The sequence below is a fragment of the Theropithecus gelada genome, chromosome 8, assembly GCF_003255815.1.
Source record: "Theropithecus gelada isolate Dixy chromosome 8, Tgel_1.0, whole genome shotgun sequence".
NCBI lineage: Eukaryota > Metazoa > Chordata > Mammalia > Primates > Cercopithecidae > Theropithecus > Theropithecus gelada.
This window is the reverse complement of record NC_037676.1, coordinates 80,816,491-80,837,949: the sequence shown is the minus strand read 5'-3', so window position 1 is coordinate 80,837,949 and position 21,459 is coordinate 80,816,491. Positions and strand designations below refer to the sequence as shown.

The 21,459-nt window shown below is 35.6% G+C and overlaps 1 protein-coding gene across 2 annotated transcripts in view; it reads right to left on the bottom strand.

Annotated features, from left to right (window-relative positions):
• PKIA (cAMP-dependent protein kinase inhibitor alpha) overlaps positions 1 to 21,459 on the bottom strand; it is a 90,994-nt gene that overhangs the window by 15,936 nt on the left and 53,599 nt on the right. Inside the window, exon 2 of one of the 2 annotated variants that reach the window (XM_025394886.1) lies at positions 17,223 to 17,351. The exons of the other annotated variant lie outside the window; for it this stretch is intronic. The gene's annotated coding sequence lies outside the window, so the exon portion shown is untranslated. The remainder of the gene's footprint in view (positions 1 to 17,222; positions 17,352 to 21,459) is intronic. 2 annotated transcript variants of the gene reach the window in all.

Here is a 21,459-nt window from a genome sequence, read left to right as displayed (position 1 = left end):
TTTTTTTTTTTTTTTTTTTTTTTTTTTTTTTTGAGACGGGGTCTCGCTCTGTCGCCCAGGCTGGAGTGCGGTGGCGCGATCTCGGCTCACTGCAAGCTCCGCCTCCCGGGTTCACGCCATTCTCCTGCCTCAGCCTCCCGAGTAGCTGGGACCACAGGCGCCCCCCACCGCGCCCGGCTAATTTTTTGTATTTTTAGTAGAGACGGGGTTTCACCGTGATAGCCAGGATGGTCTCTATCTCCTGACCTCGTGATCCGCCCGTCTCGGCCTCCCAAAGTGCTGGGATTACAGGCTTGAGCCACCGCGCCCGGCCTACTTCAGCTACTTCTTTAACATCTTTCAAATTGCTTACATCTTCCCTGTTATAAAATCTTCTATCTTTTAACTCTGTATTTTTTTCTCTTTCTTTCTTTTTTTTCTCTTTCTTTTTGAGACAGGGTCTCGCTTTGTTGCCCAGGTTGGAGTGCAATGGAACAATCAATCCTGTATGTTCTTTAAGAGATTCATCTCTTTTTATTTCATTTACTCCCATATAGGAAAAGAGGTAGATATTAGTTTTCCCTGCTTCCTCTACACTGCTTTATTTTTAATTCCCCTTGTAATTTTACACATACATCTAAGGAGAACTGTTTTCTCAGGAAGTATCACTACAGATTATTCACCAAATGCAAGTCTTTTCACAATAGTCATTCATATCAAATTGTATATAGCATTTTGCACGGCAGTTTTTTTATTGTTCTTTTTGTTGTTGTTGTTGTTGCAATTTTGCTCTTGTTGCCCAGGCTGGAGTGCTGTGGCACAATCTTGGCTCACCACTACCTCTGCCTCCCGGGTTCAAGCGAGTCTCCTGCCTCAGCCTCCTGAGTAGCTTGGATTACAGGCATGCACCACCATGCCCAACTAATTTTGTTTTTTTAGTAGAGATGAGGTTGCTCCATGTTGGTCAGGCTGGCCTCGAACTCCCGACCTCAGGTGATCCACCCACCTCGGCCTTCCAAAGTGTTGGGATTACATGTGTCAGCCACCGCACCTGGTCTTTTTTTTCTTTTTGAAATGTTCTTCTCCCTTGGCTGCTGTAGTTACTGTAGTCTTTTGGCTGCTTTATAATCTTCCTGTACTTCTTGCTTTTCCCACTACTTATCTCTTAAAATAAATCTTTATTCTCCTTTTTGTTTTTTATGCTCTTTCTGGTAATCCCATTTACCCTAATAACCTTAACTGCCACCTGTGAATTGATGCTATTCAAATCTATAATTCTGGGGCCTGATATTTTTTTAAAGCTTCACTAGAGAATTTCTACTGACTGTTAAATACTCCACTATGGATGTCTTTAAAATCTCAAATTCAGTATGTTCAAAATGGGATCTCTTGCTTTCTTCATCTCCACCTCTGCTCACAAAACTGTTAATTCTTTCTATTATTTTGTTTGTATCTCCACTTTTTTCTCAGGTATCAATAATAGAAATCTCAGAATTGTATTCAATTACTCCCTCTCACTAATTCTTCACTTCCAATAATTTCTCAAAACTCAGTAGTTAATTCCATCTATTCAATCTCTCTTAAATATTCTTCATTCCATTCTTCTGGCAACAACCTTCATCATCTCTTTCTTGACTGTTGCAACTGTAGTCTAACAACTCAACTTATCTAAATCTCTTCTCCAATTTACCCTTTAAAGGGTCAGCAGAATTAACTTTATAAAACATAAATAGTGCTCAAAAATCTTCAGTTGTTCCTAGGAACCCACAAAACATAGTTCAATTTTTTGATGGCCCTTAAGAGTTTGAAGCCAATCTGCTTTACTAGCCTCGTTTCTCACAGTATCCCTCCTGTTCATAATAAGGTCCAATCACAGCAGCACATGTAATACTCTTGGTATTCTCCTGTTGGTCTTCTCAACCTTTTTCATCTTTCCAGTTACACTCTTTCTCCATCTCCAGGTAGAATACATAACTTTGTTATTGTGTTGATTTAATTCTGTCTTATATGAGAATTTATTATTTTCACATTGACCTCTTTATATCATATTTCTGGGTCTTTGATTTTCAAATCCACTGCAACATATGGCACAGAGTTTTGTATTTTGCTCCTAAATCCACAAAACGTATTGTGTAGATTGTTCTTGATTATCTTACTCAAGATCCTCCTTGTGTAAGTAACTTGATCGAGGTCATACAGTTGTTCATAGTAAAACTAGGCTAAGAGAGCTTGTGTCCTTATTCTTACCCAGTTCATTTTCCTGTCTAATAAAATATTTTTTATAAACTTAAGAAGATAAATGCAATTATGATCTCTAGCACTTTCTTTTCTTATATTCACAATGATAACAAAATACTTTTTAAAATAACAGCAATAGAAAGCATCTAGAGTCCCAAGTAATCTAACCTATTTTCACTTTGTTGATGGCTCCCTCTTTTAAGTTTTTCATCAAATATATAAGATGAAAGTAGCAAATTAAAGCATAGAATAATTTGTTCTGTTCTCTTGTTACGACTTTTTATATCATTTATTCATTTATTTAATATTTCAAAGGGATTATAAATCATTTATCTGCTAATCTTTGCAATACCCCTGCTGAGACAGTCAATTAGCTGCAGAAGTACTGCTGGTTGGCACATGACAAGTAATATTACTTGCACATTACAAAAGAAGAAACAAAAGCAGCGAGAGGTTAATCGACTTGACCAATGTCTTACCCAGTCAGCGGCAGTACTGACGTCAGAAAGGGGAGCAGGGTTTATTCATATCAAAATCACAAACGCATTAAGGGCCTGGGGCTGGTGGTGTTCTTTGTTATATAACACTTGCCAAATTATTTATTTTATCTTTTCCTTGACTGGCTCTGTAAGAGTCCAAGGAAGAAAGATACTTTTAAAATCTATAACCTCTCATTTATCTATGACTTTTCCTCCTATGTTAAATAAATATTTAGGTTTTCAAAGGATTTTAGAACACTGACACAGTTCTCAAAATAACTTATATTAACTTTTCATCTTTAAAATCACAAAAAGGATATAGTCAAGCTCAGTAATATTTTCTGGTCTGTTCCAAGACATAATACTGACCATAAGAATAACAAAACTGCTACGATTTAATAGTGCCTCATGAATAATAGCAATAACAAAAATAAATATCACATATGTGCCAGATATCACACTCTTTGTATATGCAGTATATAACTTAAATTTCTTAAGAACTCTCTCAAAATAGTATTCTCATTATTTAACTTTTAAAGATTAAATAATAAAGGTTTAGAAATCTTAAGTCATGAAACTAGTAGGTGATTCAACCATTTACAGTTACCATTTTCCAATATTTGCATTGGGGTATAAACTTACTTCATTTTCTGTTAATGGTTTGCCATCAATATTTCTTTTTAAATATGTAAGTAGTTTACATTATGTCTTGAAGTATTACTCCATAGGGTGACAGTCTATTGATATCTCAATAGTATCTGGGTTTTGAATATTATGATCTGCTATGCAGAGTATTAATGACACCACCATCTTTTTCTTCACTTCTGTATTTGTTCTACAAAGACTTCCTATTCCATCTCCCACAAATCTGGTTTAATTATCCAGATGATGGTCCTCAAATTCAGTTGCCTCACTGTCAGGGCTGTTTTGCCTTGTGATAGTAAAAGCACACTCTCTTGAGAAAGACCTAGAAAAATATTGACACCTAAAAAAAGGCTTCCAAAGTACTTTTTAAAATGCAAAATTGAGATTAAAAGTATGTTTATTTAATATTATCAGCACTAATATTACAACTCATAAAATGCATCTCCTACTTAGTTATGTAATAAATTATATTAAATATGTGATTTGGTACATTTTAATATATTTGATAAAATGTAGTGTGGAGCTTCCAAAAGTGCAATTGCCCAGGATGGGGGAAAGCTTAAAAATGACCCTGCTCATAATGAACTAGAAGTGACTTCGATTGGCAGGTTGAGGCAGAGACGCTAGGCCATGAGAATAAGAGAACAGGGGTACAGTGGAGAAGACTGCCTGGTGAAATAGGAAAGTCAGAAATTAGTGATTTATTGAATGGGAAGCATGAAGGTAGGGGATTCTAGGTTGACAATTTTAGAATTGCATCTAGATTTCTAACTTGGATAAATGAGAGGCCAGTGCTGTTTAGTGAAGGCAAAAGGAACAGCAACATGGAAAGTCTAAGAATGCCATTTTAATATGTCACAATGCTATATTTAAGTTAAACTCGGTGATCTTTTCTGAATGAATGACAATGCATTAATTAAAAACACATATTTCATACACATGTTAATATCTGCTATTCTGCAAGCATTTTCTGTAGTGTCTAAATATCTACTCCAACTGAAAAAGTGCTTAAACACTTCAATATGCCTCTTTTCAGCCAAAAAGAAAAACAGTTGCCATGACCATGTTTCAACATATTTTAAATCTACACATAATCACTGCCAATTTATAATATCTTCTCTGCAGATGCTAATTTCCTATATAGCATTTTTTGCAAATGTAATTGTTCAGTATCATAATTAACGTTTTTCATTGCTATTACCTGTCTGAATGTTGTTAGAATTTTTTGTTAATCTTTTTATTAATGGAATGCTTTTCAGTACAATGTGTAATCCTCTTTTTCTCTGACACTGTTATAAGTTATTTCAAGGATTTTCCATACACTTGTTTTAAATATAATTTTCAAATTTTTCAGGCTATTTTAAGTCAGTAGAATAGGCTCTAGAGAAAAGAAAATACTGAAGAACAGAAATGTGATTTAAATGTAAGTGTAAATAAGAAAGTATTCATTTGGCTAATGAGAAATATACCCATGCATATAAAATATATAATGAATATAGCAATCAATAGACACTTCAAAATGAGATTATCCACTGAACTATTTTTAAATATTAGTGAAAAGATGTGATCAAATCACAATATTAACAAAATAAAAAAATTTATAAGGTAACAAGATAAACAATATGTGTATTTATTTTGGCCAAGAGACAAGTTGTTATCTGGAAAAATCATGACACGTTGTATATTATCAAAATTACGATCAATATGAGCAGCTCTACTATTGAGTCTATTATCAAGACTAGAAATTGTTATTATGACTCTATTCCATTACCAGGAATATTCAAGAAACTATTTAAAATGGTAAACATTAATTTTAACAAATAAATACCAATCCATCTGATGAAGAGGTTTCTGTGAACTGACACATTAAAGGATCTCAAAATCTTTCCTTTGACTACAATATAAACTACTTGAGATTTATATTTTCTAGTTTGCACTCTAAATTTTAGGAAAGTGTTTTATGAATAATTCAGGGCACAAAGTAAATACTTAAAAATAAAAATGCTTGAATTCATTACCTTGTGGTACAAATTAGAATGTCTTTCATATTTACATAACTATAAGACTTTTTATTTCAGCATTATGCATTAACAATGTTTGTGTCTAATTCCCATAATATTTTGTGTCAACCAAACTCATTTGAGTGATAATTAGAAGATCTGGTGCTTATCTTCTAGGCTTTAATCATTGCATGTTACTTCTTTAATTCACACCAACTTTTAATATCTTATAACACAACCAAAGACACTATAAACACATAGAATAAGCACTATGCAAATAACTCAGGATGAAACAGTTTTCAAATGTGAAATTATAGCCTTGCTTGGCTATACTTCCAACTAAGTGCTTCATCTGAATAGAGGTGTTCAATCCAGATGCATATATAAGTCACCTAGGGTGACTTTTAAACTTACCAATTGCTGGCCCCACTATCAAATCTGATTATTATCTACATGTAAATAATTGTTTTTCAACTGAGCTTTATTTTATTGGTTGCAAAGGCAGCACACACACACACACACACACACACACACACTCTCACTCTTCCTAGTACTTTTAGAAATTATAGAACAGGGTTAAGCATAACTATTGAGTTTAAATGCTACTTATCAACATGTTAAAATGCAAATGAGTAGGGGAAAATTAAAAATAAGCTGTTTTACATATATATTTAAAGTCTTATAGAAATCCTTAGGAAATTAATATGAAATGGGAAAACACGAAAATCTTGTTGCTTTCTGTATTCCCTCGCCTGTGGCAATGCAAACAACAGAAATCACTCTGGGACTTCAATTAACCCATTGATGCCGGAGGTTGCAAATTTCTTTTGTGAAAAGTCAGACTTTGGTGACGACCTTGAGCAGTGGGATGTAAATGACTCCCACAAGTTTAGCGTTCCAATAATGGAACACTAGGCATAAATAGGTTAAGGAAGGCTAGAATAGATTAGGTCCAGCCAACATTGTCTCTCTCTGCCATCTCCCTCTAAGGTATGACAACTCCAGTCCCCACCTTATTGTCTCCAACTATAATCTCTTCTACTAAAATGTGTTTTTATACTTAGTGTTATACAGTAATTCACCTGTAAGTGCAAATGCAAGCAGAGTCATTTAAAGAAGAAAGGAAAATGTTCTCACAAATTTTTAACACAGAAAAAGCATTTCAAGAGTGAGTTACAAAAAAGTAAAATTGAAAAATATTTCTCACAGCTAATACTTGCAGGTAATACTATCATCCCTCTCATAAAAGCAAGATGGATGAGGCATAGAAGGAACGTGGTGTTGAGGGCAATGAAAATAAGCAGTTACTGCAACCTGTTACAAGCGGCATTCAATTGATTAGAAGACAGGGGATTCAATGCCATAATTTTTACAGTACTTGCTTGCCATCTGATGCTGGGAAAAATATTAATTTCTCTGCACTTCAGTTTTCATGCCTCCAAAATGTGGATTCTCAAACTAAAGAAATATTTCAAAACTTTTTGAGGTCTAAAAATTGCTGACCTTAGTGTCTGTGTGCCCTTCATAAAAGGCAAGTTTTCATGAAGTGTGGTATTCTTCTAAAAGGCCTTTGAAGTAAGAAAAAGCTATATTTAGAAAGCCCATTCAGTGTCCCTGGGTGTTCTCATGTCTTGCTGCTATTTATAACCAGGTATAGGCCAATAGGACAACAGCTTTGCTTTAACTAATAAGTGCCCAGGATTCTGAGAGTTAAAGACAAGTTTTTCATTTTTCTAAGTGTGGATTTAAGAAATCATTGAATACAGGAATTTTTAAAAATTTGTTTGCTGAATTGCCCAGTTGTTACCTGGCCTGACATGGATGATTTAAAAGGTCGCATTTCTGTTTGGACATATAGTTGTTACCCTGCTGTTTTACCATCGCCCTCTTACAGGGTAAACATGTTCAACTGTTTTGAGTTTGTGAGTGTGAATGCTTCTTATGGTTTGTTTTTCTTATGAATTTCATGCCCATTTATTCCAATTTGAATGCAGGTAGAAATATATAAAATTCTTGAAGAACTTATTTTCATTCTTATGAATCTTATTGATTTTATTGTAATACAGAGAACTTTACTAATTTTATAGATAGTTGTAGAGTAAAAAACATTGACACAGTTTGGCTTTGTGTCCCCACCCAAATCACATCTTGAATTGTGATCCCATAATCCTCACGTGTTGTGGGAGGGACCAAGAGGGAGGTAACTGAATTGTGGGGGTGGTTCCCCCCATGCTGTTCTTGTGATGGTGAGTACTCACAAGATCTGATGGTTTGAAAAAGTGTTGAGCATTTCCCCTGCTTGCACTCATTCTCTCTCCTGCCACCCTGTGAAGAGGTGCCTTCCACCATGATTTTAAGTTTCCCGAGGCCTCCCCAGCAATGTGAAACTGTGACTCAATTAAACCCCTTTCCTTCATAAATTACCCAGTCCTGGGTATGTCCTTATAGCAGCGTGAGAATGGACTAATACAAACATCATTAGGAAAAAAATCCCAAAGCCTCAAAAAGAAAGAAAGAGAGAGAGAGAGAGAGAGAGAGAGAGAGAAAGAAAGAAAGAAAGAAAGAAAGATAGATAGATTTCTGGAATTACATGGTATTAGCAAGAGAGATTAGTACCAGTAGACTAGAAGCTGACTAGCATTGTAAACAGCTTTTAACTATACTAGCTGCCTGAAGAAAGATTATCTGACTCAGGGATGACTTGTCTTTTGTTCATAATTTTTTAAATACAATCTCACACAGAAACGTTGAAATGACAGTAAAAAATACAGTAAAAATGGCTTATTTCTCAAGCCATTTGAGAGTAAGCTGTCAACCCCAAACACTTCCTACTAACATATCCAACTATTAACAAGAAAATCTGACAATTAACACTGATACATTACTATAGTACTGTCTAAACCTCAGACTTGTTGAAATGTTGTCAATTATCCCAATAATGCCCTCAGTAACAAAAGGATTAGCCTGAAATCACGTTTCATTGAGTTGTCCTCTCTTAATTTCTTTTATCTGGTAATTTTTCTTGGATTTCCCTTGAAATTCATACCCTTAAAACCTTTAAAGATACAGACTAGTTATTTTGTAGGATTCAGCTGTTTGTGTTTGTCTCATGATTAGATTCAGAAGATGAGTTCTTTGGCAGGAAAGTCAGTGAAGCTCTATTTTCACCACATTCTATCAATAGACAACTTGGGCAAACTTTTAATTTGTACCCTTATTGGGATACTAATTTCACTCATTTGATTAAAAGGTGCCAGTCCTCTCCACTGTAAAGTTATTTATTTCTTTTTTAATATTAATACATTTTGTGGCAAGATACTTTGTGCTTACGTAAATATCCTATTTCTCACCAAACATAATGTATTCAATTTATTTATATTGATATAAACTCACTGACCATTTTATTAAATTAACTATAACGAGTTTCTATTAGTGCTTATTTTGACGCTCAGACTATTCAAGATTTGCCCAGGGGAAATTCCTTCAATTTGGCCAATGTGTCCTTTGACATCTCTCCATCATTCTTTGATATGTTTCTTAATTCTTGGAACAGTATGTTCTAGGGTCATCTTATGCTTTCTCTGCTCTGAATCAGACATTTCTCCAGAAAGCTCTGGTTCCTTCAATAGGAGAATTGTATCTAGACACCAAGATCTGGACACTAGGTGTGCTCATTGCTATTGGGGAATAGCTGCCCCAGGCCTTTGCAATAGACTGAGCTATGGGATTTATGTGTATATAGACATACATACCTACATGTGAAAACACCTTCATCTACATTATAGTCACACACATATATACTTTACATCTATATTTAATTCTATATTTGCTATACATATTGAAAACCAGCACTTTCATTCCCCCATTTTCATCCAGCACCAGAGTTCATTCTAGCTTTTGCCTATATTATACTTTAACTTCCTCCTCAGACAATGAGAAATACTGATTACCTTCGTCTTTAATATTCTCACTTACTAGATCAGTCTCCCTGTATTTTAACAAATTATTGTTGCTACCACTTTTTTACTCCATACAACATTCTCCCCACCTAGCACAGACTATAACTATCTGTATTGAGTGGTTGCTGTGGCCACTCCCCCATGTAGATGCCCCTCTCCCTCCAATAACTTTCAATATCTCACACTAGGCTTCTCCAAGCAGACACCCTCCTTCTACTTCTTGGGCTTTAATAGCCAATGCCCAACCATTGCAATCCCCTGTATACCCACCCTGCCCATGGTGTCAAAGGCTTACTAGGCCTCATCGAATGGCTTTTGAACTAAATTGTTTAAGAAGGGAAAGGACGCCGGGCGCGGTGGCTCAAGCCTGTAATCCCAGCACTTTGGGAGGCCGAGGCGGGTGGATCACGAGGTCAGGAGATCGAGACCATCCTGGCTAACATGGTGAAACCCCGTCTCTACTAAAAATACAAAAAACTAGCCGGGCGCGGTGGCGGGCGCCTGTAGTCCCAGCTACTCGGAGGCTGAGGCGGGAGAATGGCGTGAACCCGGGAGGTGGAGCTTGCAGTGAGCCGAGATCACGCCACTGCACTCCAGCCTGGGCGACAGAGCGAGACTCCGTCTCAAAAAAAAAAAAAAAAAACGAAGGGAAAGGATAAGGAAGAGGATGAGGAAAGGAAAGTGGTAAAGAATGGAGAAAAACAATATTTTTTCCTAAAAATATTACAAGTGGTTCTTTAGGAAGTTATAAAGACAATATGCAGTATCAGCTAAATAATTAAGCCTAGATTACATATTCTTTACATATCTATATCTATATGCTCTGTATCTTTATAATTATGACATATGTATGCATCATTTATAGCAATAACATATGTGACAAAATTTATAATATTTATCTAAATATTTTAATACCTCACAACTTAAAAAATTATATAGCATAATTCAATGATTAACAGTTCATGTCTGTGAATGGATTTTCAAGTCTCCATGCCAAGAGTGCTTGGGATAGTATCTGTAGTGGTCTTTATTGGATCCTCTTCATCTTTGGCCACTCAGGATTCATATAATGTGCTGGTCAATTGCATACCATTGGTGCTCTGCACCAGCCCATGTTTATCTGAACAAATATACCAGCTTGGTATTTCTCAAAGGGTTGTCTGTAAAACCATATGCAGCAGAATCACCTGAAGACCTTGTCAAAAGGCAGGTCCCCAGGCCTTCTTGATTTCCTGTTCAGAATCTTTATGGGTGGAAATGGTTGTCTGGAACTCACCTCGGGTGATTCTCATGCATTAAATATTGAGGCTATGGTGTAACTCACATGTCTACAATTCCTCAGATTTCTGTCTTTAAAATACACACTTTCACTCTATCATTTTTGTATTTGTTATTCAATAAACTTGCTCATGGCTAAATGTGTAAATACCCTCCAAAGTAAAATGTATCTATCTTTTGCAAAATGTCTCTCACCAAATGTCTCCACAAAATGAAATGCAACTATCTTCTGAGATCTTATTTTGAGGAATCTTACAGGTCTTCCAGGTTCAGAAAATAACAAGTGCAAAGGTCCTGATGCTGGAAAAGTCTTTTAGCGAAAAACATTCTAGAGGTGAGTGTGTGAGGGGGAAAGTGGTAAATAAGTTTGGACAGTAAGACAGAATGAACATTGACTAAGGCCATGTAGGCCAAAGAAGGCAGTTTAATTTTTATTTTAAAAGTGATGGGAGCCGGGGTTTTGGACAGTAATGTTACCGGTTTAAATTTCTTTGGAAGATTATTCTGGCTATTGTACTGGTTATAAACTAGAAGGGCTGTGGCAAGAGGGGAAGGAGGAAGATCCTGTAAGAGACTGCTTGTTGCACTAGGTAAGGCAAGCAATGATGGCCTGCAGTAGGGTGAATACGGTGAGAGGTAGAGGGATTCAGGATAGATTTTAAAGTTAGAGGTGGAAGAGTTTCTCATGGACTAGATGTAGAAACTGTGGGAAAGTGAAAGTTTAAGGATGAATCCAAAGCTTTTGACTTGAGCAAATGGATGAGTTATGGAGATGGAAACAGTTGGAGTGAAAGTGATAGAAAAAAGTAAACTATTTCATAGTATTTGCTAATTCTGAAGTGTCTGTCATATACAAAGTAGAGATATTTAGTAGGAAATGGAAATTATGAGTCTCAAGTTTGGGTGAGTGGTGAAGGCTAGAGGTATGAATTTGGGAGTCAGAGTCATCTGCCTATTGAAGCAATGGCAGAATAAAACTCATGTGCACAGACAGAAAACTGTAGAGGGCCAGGAATGAGTTTTAGGGCACTCTAGCAATAAACACTAAGAAATGGAGGCATCACAAAGGAGACCAGGAAGAAATGTGAAGTGAAAAAGGAAGAAAACTGTGAGAGTATGGTGTTCTAAAAGCCAGTCAAACAAAGCATTAATGTTGGAAATTATGAGAGCTTATTTTCCAAAGTTTGTTGTATTAATAACTTAAAACTTGATATTCCAAAGAGAGCTTTTAGCAAACAGAAAAAAAAGACTGATTCTTTTTTTTTTTTTTCTATTACAAGTGATTGATTGTAACAACATAGGAACTGGAAATGTGAAAAAGGCATCAAGAATTTAGGTAGAACATGATTTTAAAGAAAAGTGTTCATTTAACATACAAGTACACAATGTTAAGACATAATATTTTGTCTTTCTATTAACTGCAGCTACAGCATGCTGTAAGTGAAGATGAATGATTACAGTTTAATATCAAATTCAGGGGAAAATATTTGAGTCTTCATAATTTTAAAATAGATTTTAAAACCTTTATAGGCTTGTGACTTGTCATAAGTGAAACAGAATTTTATAAACGATCATAACAATTTTAGAATCAGAATAAAGTTTACATATAAAATGACTTACTTGAATTCACATGGTTCATTTTTATAGGTGAAGACTAAGACTCGGGTTTTCTGATTACCGAGTATTATTTATTATTTTAACACACTGTCTGGGATATCTTTCAATCATCTATAAGTCATCTATAAAAAGACTAAAAAGGGGCTTATCAGTGATATCTTACTTTTTAAAATAAAATTCTAAGTAATTAGAGGTAGGAGAAATAAGACTCAAGAAGATTAAATTGTAAGAAGAGCTTATAAGAGGGGGAAAAAGTAAGAGATGCATTTCCACATGGACAGATAGGAGATTTTAGGAGAAAAAAATCAAAACTTTATTTATACATGTTGATATTAGCTTAACGAAACAAAGACAACATCATGGGACTAGCAGATAATTTTGAATATGTTTGAATATGAAGACTGATACAGATCAATATCCAATTACACTAAAGACCAGATAAGGTCTTCATTCTTTTACAGCATATTAGGAATAAGGATACCTCTTGATACTTTGCTATGTGCCATTTTGGGACAATGAACCTCACTATAAAGTGAACATTTATGTCAAGAAGTAGTTTAGGATATAAATTGTAGTCGTATAGGTTACTTTGAAAAGTTAGAAATAACTAACTTTCCTTTATCCTTTTTTTTTTTTTTTTTTTTTTTTTTACATTTTGGTTAACTTTTTAAACTTTTATTTTAGGTTCAGTGGTACATGTGCAGGTTGTTATATAGGTAAACTCATGTCACAGGGGTTTGTTTCATAGATTATTTTGCCACCCAGGTACTAAGCCTAGTACCCAATAGTTATCTTTTCTGCTCCTCACCCTCCTTCCACGCTCTACCCTCAAAAGGCCCCAGTGTCTATTGTTCCCTTCTTTGTGTTCAGGAATTCTCATCATTTAGCTTCCACTTATAAGTGAGAACATATGGTATTTGGTTTTCTCCTTTTGAATTAGTCTGCTAAGGATGATGGCCTCCAGCTTCATCCATGTCCCCACAAAAGACATTATCTCATTCTTTTTTATGCCTACATAGTATTCCATGGTGTATATGTACCGTATTTTCTTTGTCCAGTCTATCATTGATGGGCAGTTAGGTTGATTCCATGTTTTTGCTATTGTGAATGGTGCTGCAAAGAACATTTGCATGCACGTGTCTTTATAATAGAATGATTTATATTCCACTAGGTACATAACCAGTAATGTGATTGCTGAGTCTAATGGTAGTTAAAACTTTTCTTTTTAATGCCAGAATAACCGTTACATAGAATATCTCACTACGCCCCTGTCAAAGACAAAATCCTGGGACAGTAGAGGTCCATTATCTAACCATCTAAAGCTGCACAGTTCACTCATTAGCCACATGTGGCTTCTGAACCCTTAAAATGTAGCCTAGTTTGACCCAGGTACTGAAATTTTAATTTAATTTAATTTAATTTACATTTATTTTTTCAAAAACACACAAAGCTAATGGACACAGTGTTAGACAGCACTGAGAACATTCCCATTATCACAGAGACTTCTATGGAACAGAGCTGACCTACAACATTTAAAACCTTTTTACATTTATTCTTCTTTGTTAAGAAAATTGACTCTTATTAACAGGTAACATTAGCATGATGGTAGATATAAGCTCAAACTCCAAAAACCGATTTAACTTGATAACAATGAGAAATAAGTATGAAAAGATAAATGGAAAATGAAAAGAAGATATTCTTCACAATTTTCCAGAATAGGAAACATAGTGACTATTAAACAGATGAAAAGATTTTCAACCTATTGGTAATTAAAGAAATGCAAACTAAAACTATTAGAGACTGAATTATGTTCCCCAGATATTCATATGTTGAAGCCTCAGTCCTCAGTTGACCGCATTTGGAGATAGGCTCTTTAAAGAAGTCATTTAGGTTAAATAAGGTCTTAAGCGTGAGTCTCTAATCCAATATGACTGGATTCCTTATAAGAAGAAAAAGACTCCAGGGATGCGTGCAAACAGGAGAAAGCCACGCAATGACATAGCAGGAAGGCGGTAGTCTCCAAGTAAAGGAGAGAGGCCTCAGGAGAAACTAAACCTGTCAACACCTTTCTGGACTTCTAACCTCCAGACCTGTGTAAAAATACAGTCTGTTATTGAATCCACAGACTCTGTGGTATTTTGTTATGGAAGCCCTAGCAAACCAGCACAAAGATCAATTGAGGTTTTATGCTAACTAGATTGGCTGATCTAACTGGTGAGGCTGTAGAATCATAGGACTGCAACTTCATTCAGTAACTTTGAAAAACATTTTGGCATTATCTTTTAAAGCTGAATATTCAAATTCCCAATTACCCAGCAGTTCTAATCTTAGTTACACATGTTAAGATAAATCTTGCACGTGTGTAACAAGAGACATTAAAATAGATGCTCATAAAATATTGTTAATAATAGATCCAAAACCACTCAAATAACATCAACAGGATAATATACACATTTTTTACATTTATACAACATAGTATTATACAATGGTAACAACGAATAAATACTAGCTAAAACAAAATAGGTATACCTTAGGAACATAATAATGTTGAGTGAAAAAAAGCAAAGTTACATAAAGTATGATGCCAATTTTATAAAACACAAAACATACCATACTTAGTAAAAAATACATAAAAATTAAATGAATGTTAATATAAAACCAAGAGCAGAAATACGCTATTTATGACAGAAAAAAAAAAAAAAAAGAACCAGAGAAAAGCACAAAGAAAGATTCAGCAGTGTTGATTCTAGTTCTCAGTTTTGGTGGTGTGTTTGCAAGAGTTTGTTTTTATTACATTTCATAACTTACATGTAACAGATCTGCATGCATTACTTCGCATGTATCAAATACTATATAATAATGTTTTTAAAATAAAAATTTCCTGGTCACCGAAGATAACCCTTAGACATTAATTGTAGAGATGGAGATCTAATCCAAAACCACAGATATATTTATTTATGAATATTTTGTACTCAGAGACCTTTCAGATGAGAAAAGAAATTCTTCCTTTCTCACATGAGAACTTTATGCTACTTAATGAAGCTCCCTACTTTGGGGCAATTTTCTATCTTTATTTAAGTGATACTAGTCTTTCAGCTGTGTAGAAATTTTAAAAACAACTGATAGCTACTTCTCCTGTTCCCAAGAGAATGCAGGAAAAGAATAAGGTGTGGGAGGCAATCTCATAGCTCACTGATAAGTACATACGAAGACAAAAATGGTACATAGTTAATGCTCCATCTAACAATACAGAATTGTTATTAGTAAGTATATCTGAATATCATAATTAATAAAAGAATAAAATAATCAAATATGAGTAAATGTCCTCTAATTTTGAAAGGAGTTTCAGGGTGCTATTTTAGATCACTAGTTCACTTTCACACCTGGGAGAGTGTGTGTGAGTGTTTTGGTTTTGTGGTAACTGGATTATGCTAAATTTTACATTTCCTTCTTTAATGAAATGGATTTTGTTCTCTCTTGGAAATGCAGGAGATAGCAACAGCAGAATGTAGAGAAATAGCTGCTGCAGCTGTACTACCCATGGAAAAGTATACATAACAATTTTAGCAGCTAGTGATTCTCAAATTGCCCTTAACTGTGTCATTATAAAAATGCTCTAACAAATATGTTTTACAGTGGCTGACTATAGCAAATAACAATGCATTGTATATTTCAAGATAGCTAGAAGAGAAGATTCTGAATGTTATCCCCACAAAGAAATAATAAATACTTAAAATGATGGATATGCCAATTACGCTGATTTGATCATTATACAATGTATACATGCATTAAACATCACACTATACCCCATAAATATGTACAATTACTGTATCAGTTATAAATTTGAAAAAAAGAAGTTTGCAAGTAATATAGTTAAGAAATTTATCTGATGGATTTTCTCCCTAAGACCAAATCATTGACTAGTAAATCTAATGAAGGTACTATGCCTAAATGTAAAGGATAACATGTAAATTATTAAAAAGCAGTCTCAGAACTAGAAAAATGGTCAGCTATATCAGCAGACTCAGATTCAGGCTTTCATGTCACAGATACTTCTGTCATAGTCCTTGGCAAATATGTGTTTTGTGTTGGTCTTATAATTGTCCTTAGAATCATGGGGACTTATTCATTCATTCACAAAGTTTTATGGTCCACATTTTATGTGTTAGTTATAGTGCTGGGTTCTGAGACTACAGAAGCCAACACACAAAGCAATACAAGGACAAACTTTTTTCCTTCATTCATCCACTATTCATTATGTATCTTCATTTTGAGTACTGACTAGGGATCAAGTGCTAAATATACATACATTAGTAAGTGTATATTAATATAACTGCAAATGAGAAGATGAGCCACTGATTATGATGTTACTGCTGTCTTTTTATTTTGTTTCTATAAAATGGGATGTCCTTTTGCCCCAAGTGTTGGTCTTAAATTGCAAATGAAAAGAAAATTCTCAGTGGGATGCTGACGTGCATAGATAAATGAAAACAGAGCTCCCCTTTCGCATGCTCCATTCACCTCCCTGCCAACTCTCTATATGCGCTCACTTTGATTGTCCCAAGACCAAGATGAGAAGTGCCCCATAGGAACCAAGACAACTTCCTCACATCATTCATTAGGATTGTTCCTCTTACAGAACTAAATGCCATCATGACCCATAATTTTCATGACCTTCATAGGGGATCACGGAGACAACCTATGAAAATGATTTGTTTTAAAAGAAAACACTGAAAGGGTTAATCTGCTGGGCCACAGGCCTAAACTCCTGGGATTAAACCACAGGCATGGAGCTCACTAAGCGTACTTAGTAACAACAAACTAAAAATAGAAAAAAGCATCCTGCTGTTATTGTATGAGTTTCCCTCCAAGGTTTTGTCAGATAAACATCACAACCACTGAGGGGATTGTGAACAGGTTCCTTGCAGGGTAGGTTAGATACCTATTTTTTCAGATAGTCATACCATAGCCAGTTCTCAGCATACTTCTATTAAGGTAATTAAATGTTTGAAAATTAGTGTTCCTACCTGATTGGAAACCTTCTTGTCTTTAATTCATTGACTATACTAGATCTCTTTTTTCTCGGAGATGACCTTCAGATTTCTATCAGAAATCGCTTCTTTGGGGAAACCAGAGCTTCTCAGAAAGTCAGGAAACTGAAATGGAGATAGCAAGAGAAAGGGAAATTATCTGTACATATAAGTTTCACTTTTTAAAAATTTTAAGCAAATGTTCAAGCATCCATCTTTTGAACAGTATCATAACTTCAGGAAATTTTATGGTTTACAAGTATGAATTCTCACAAGACAAACACGTGATGCGAGTGTAAGTTGCATTTTGGGATTTCAAGTCAAGGAGTCTTCAAAAGAGTCCTGGTTAGTCTTTGCTAATTAATTGTGTGTGTGTTGTGTGTGTGTGTGTATGTCTGTGTGTAGCTTTTTTGTGATGGGGTGGTGGGGAAAGAATAAATCTGTTGACTACTAGTCAGTGATGTAGAGGGCAAAAAAGGCAAGTTTTCTGTCTTTTTAAAATATTCACTTCCGTTCTTCAGTCTTCATCTAGATTTCTCTTCCATCTTCACTGAGATCTTCAAAAAATTAATTTGACTAAACTTAATTATTCATAAACATTGGAATTTGTTGAAGGATATTTTACAGAGACTTTTAATGTCTGTTCAAGCTTTGCCATCACACACAAAATTTGTGTGTGTAGCTTTTCTTGTGATGAGATGGTGGGAGAGAACAAATCTGTTGACTACTACTTAGAGATTTAGAAAGATGGACAGATTTAGAAAGATGGATATTAGGGTAAAGTGAATCAAATTGTGCAATAAGTTCCAACACTGTGATTCTGAAACAATAATAGAAGACTTCTGGGTGACTAAGGAGTAACCTTCTCAAATTATACTCATACCTGTTACAGACCATCTGTTCACAAATTCTATACTGTCATTCATCATTTATGGAAAACAAATGACACGATCTCTCATTCTCTCCACTTCTTGGTCATTATCATATACATTTTTTCTATCTTTAATGTCATATTCTTTTCCATCTGTTTGAAAACATTAGGATCTAGGAGAGACAGACCATGAGCCAGCCTTCAGCATCTGTACCAGTGTTGGCCCTGAAAGGAACATTGGGCTATTAAGAGACTAGAAGTGATTTGGGATTGTCTGAGACTGATCTCCCTCAGAAGCAGAGCCTGAGAAAAGAATTTGAATTCCAACTATTCCTGGGAAGTGAGCAAGGAAACTCAAGAGTAGAGTGGGAATTGAGAATAGAGGCATGAAAGAAAGCCAAGAGAGGCACAGCATTGAAGAGATTACTCTTGGGGGGAACTGTTACAAGTCCCTCAGAGGAGTCCTGTGAAACCCTGCAGAACATTCCTCAGGGTTATCCCCACCAGTGGGTGAAAAAGCCGAAGTGTTTATATTCCAAATCTACTCTGTCATGGATTGAAAGTTTCAACCAGATATGTTATCTCCTGCATACTTCTGGCCTGCCCTAAAGAGATGTTTGCAGGTGATGGCACAATTCTATCAGTATGCACTAGAATGCTGAGTGTAGGGGGAGATATAGGTGGCCTCTGACAGCATCGGATACAGTGGCAGTGGGGTATTAAAGGTTATCTTGTAAGTCCAAGTGGATAAACTTTAGTTCCTGGGTTGACAGTTTTCTTTTGAGGTAATTAAGTACTAATGCATTGATAACATTTTCCTCTATTAAATCAAATCAAAGTTCCTAAGTCTCTAATCTCCTGAAAAATTTTGTATCTTTGATACAGTCCTAGGTAAAAGAAAAAGGAAAAATTAAGATTTCAAGTTGACCATTAATTCATCACTCATTAAACACTCACTGAGCACCTAATGTATACCAAGGATTAAGTTAGACATCAGTGTAACCTTTATTAAAATCATTATCTTACCATCAATGATTTACTTCATTGGGGCATCCAGATAGTACAAATTATTACATAGTGCAATGGAAAAGAGAGAAGAGTGTTAATTCATTCTGTGGACCAATAATAAGTGAGTGTTATTTGCAGGTTTTCCTGTAGAAGGCAGTACTGGAGATGGATGTGTAATGTGAAGTAGAGGTAAATTTTTGAGTCAAAGAGAAGACAAATTCACAGTAGAAAGAAAGAGACTGGTTAAGGAACAGAATAGAAATAAATGCCATATACAACTGGTATAAAGAGTGCTTATAGGGGTGTAAAAAAAGAAGAAAACAGAGCATGGTAGCAGCCAGATAAAGAATGGTTTGTGTAGTATGAAAAGGATGTGGAATTTAATTCTAAGGAAGATGGAAAGCCACTGAATGATTTTTAACAGAAAAGTTCAAGTTAGAAGAAGATAGAAAGGTTTACTTGTATAACATGATCAGATGTTTGTTTTAGAGAGGTCACTTTGGAAATACTGGGGCTTGATTATTGGAGAAGGGTAGTTGCTATCCTAGACACAGAAAGATTAGTTAATAGTCCATTAATATAAGCCAAAGAAGAAACTGGATATGAAGTTCGTGCATGGCAGTTTTTTGCTTTCAGTACTGGAGGAATGTTATGCCAATACTTCTGACATCCATAGTTTCAGATCTGAAATCTGCTGTCACTTGAATTGGTGTTTCTCTGCAAGTAAGGCATTGTTTCTCTCTGTCTGCTTTTCAGACTTTTTTCCTTTCTCTTTACATTTCAGAAGTTCAATTATGATGTGCCTTGGCATGAATATCTTTGTGTCTACCCTATTTGAGTTTTGCTTAGGTTCTTGAATCTGTACGTTTATGTCTTTTGCCAGTTTGGGGAACTGTTCTGTCATTATTTCTTCAGATAATTTTTCCATCTCACTGGGTCTCTGTTTTCATTCTGGGAGTTTGATGATATGGATGTTATTTTTTAATTTTTTGTTCACAGGTTCCTGAGATCCTGCCCACTTCTTCACTAAGCCTATGCTTTCCTCTCTGTTTTTCAGGTTTAGTAAATTCTATTGATCTGATCTTGAGGTCACTGATATTATGCTTTGTCATCTCCACTCTACTCCTGAGCCTGCCCAACAAAGGTTTTTATTTTGGTTATTGTATTTGTCAGCTCTATTTTTTTTTTACTTGGTTTTTATTTTATAACATCTATTTTGTTGCTTATACTTTCTATTTTTTCATTTATTTCAAGAAATACATAATTGGTTTTTGAAACATTTATGTGATATCTTATTTAAAATCCCTGTCAGATAATTTCAACAACTGATTTATCTCGGTGTTAGTGTGTGCTGACCATAATTTTTTTTCATTCGTTTTGTGATTCCCTGGTTCTTGGTATAATGACTAGTTTTCAATTGTATTGTGAACATTATGAGTGTTATATGACTCTCGATCTTATTTTAACTTATTATTAATTTTAGCAGGAAGTTCCCCTATATCAGGGTGTAGCATGAAAAGTACAAGGGTGGGAATGTACAGGTTCCACTGGGCCCTGCTGATACCACACTGGCAACAGAGGAACACTGACTCACACGGCCTTACTGCAGACAGGTGAGGTAGAAGTTTAGCTCCGTCTTTGGCCTTGCTGACATCTTCCCAAGGAGAATGGGACCACTCATATCACGTTGTTGCCTCCAAATGGGAATGGAGGCTCAGCACTGTAACAGGCCCCCTGGACCATGGCAGAGGGAAATGAAGTATCAGCTCTCTTTTTTTACACTACCTTAATTCTATCCTATTGGTGTTAGGTGTATGTAGAGGCTTAGTTCCTCACTGGTCTCCCCTGACCCCAGGTTTTGAAGGAAAGTACAGTGCTTCGTACCCCCAACTTGCAACATCCTGTTGCTGATGGCAAGTAGAGGTGGGGGCTTAGTTCCCCACTGGACGCCATGGCTGTGTGCAGGGAGTCCATTTGTAATTAGCTCTGTCTGGCATGATCTCCTTAAGTCTCCTTCCTGATGGGTGGGGTGGAGGCTCAGCTTTCCACTGAACCACACCAGAGTGCTGCCTGCTTGTGAAGGGCAAGATTAGGGTGGTATGCACAATCAACTCTTTACCTGGTCCCTCTGAAATAAAAGTCATGGGTCATGGGTGTAACCATGACCTATAGTTTCATTAGTGTTTGGCTGGAGAAGTGTACATACTGCCAGAAAGGTTTTCTGTTGTTGGAAATCTATTTTCTCATACTTTGGCTAAGAAGCACAGAGTTTTCTTGGAGCTTTTTTTGTCTGTGTCTATTGGTTATAGATTGGAGGCTCCTGTGGTGCCCTGTCTGAGCTATGTGAGAGGCAAT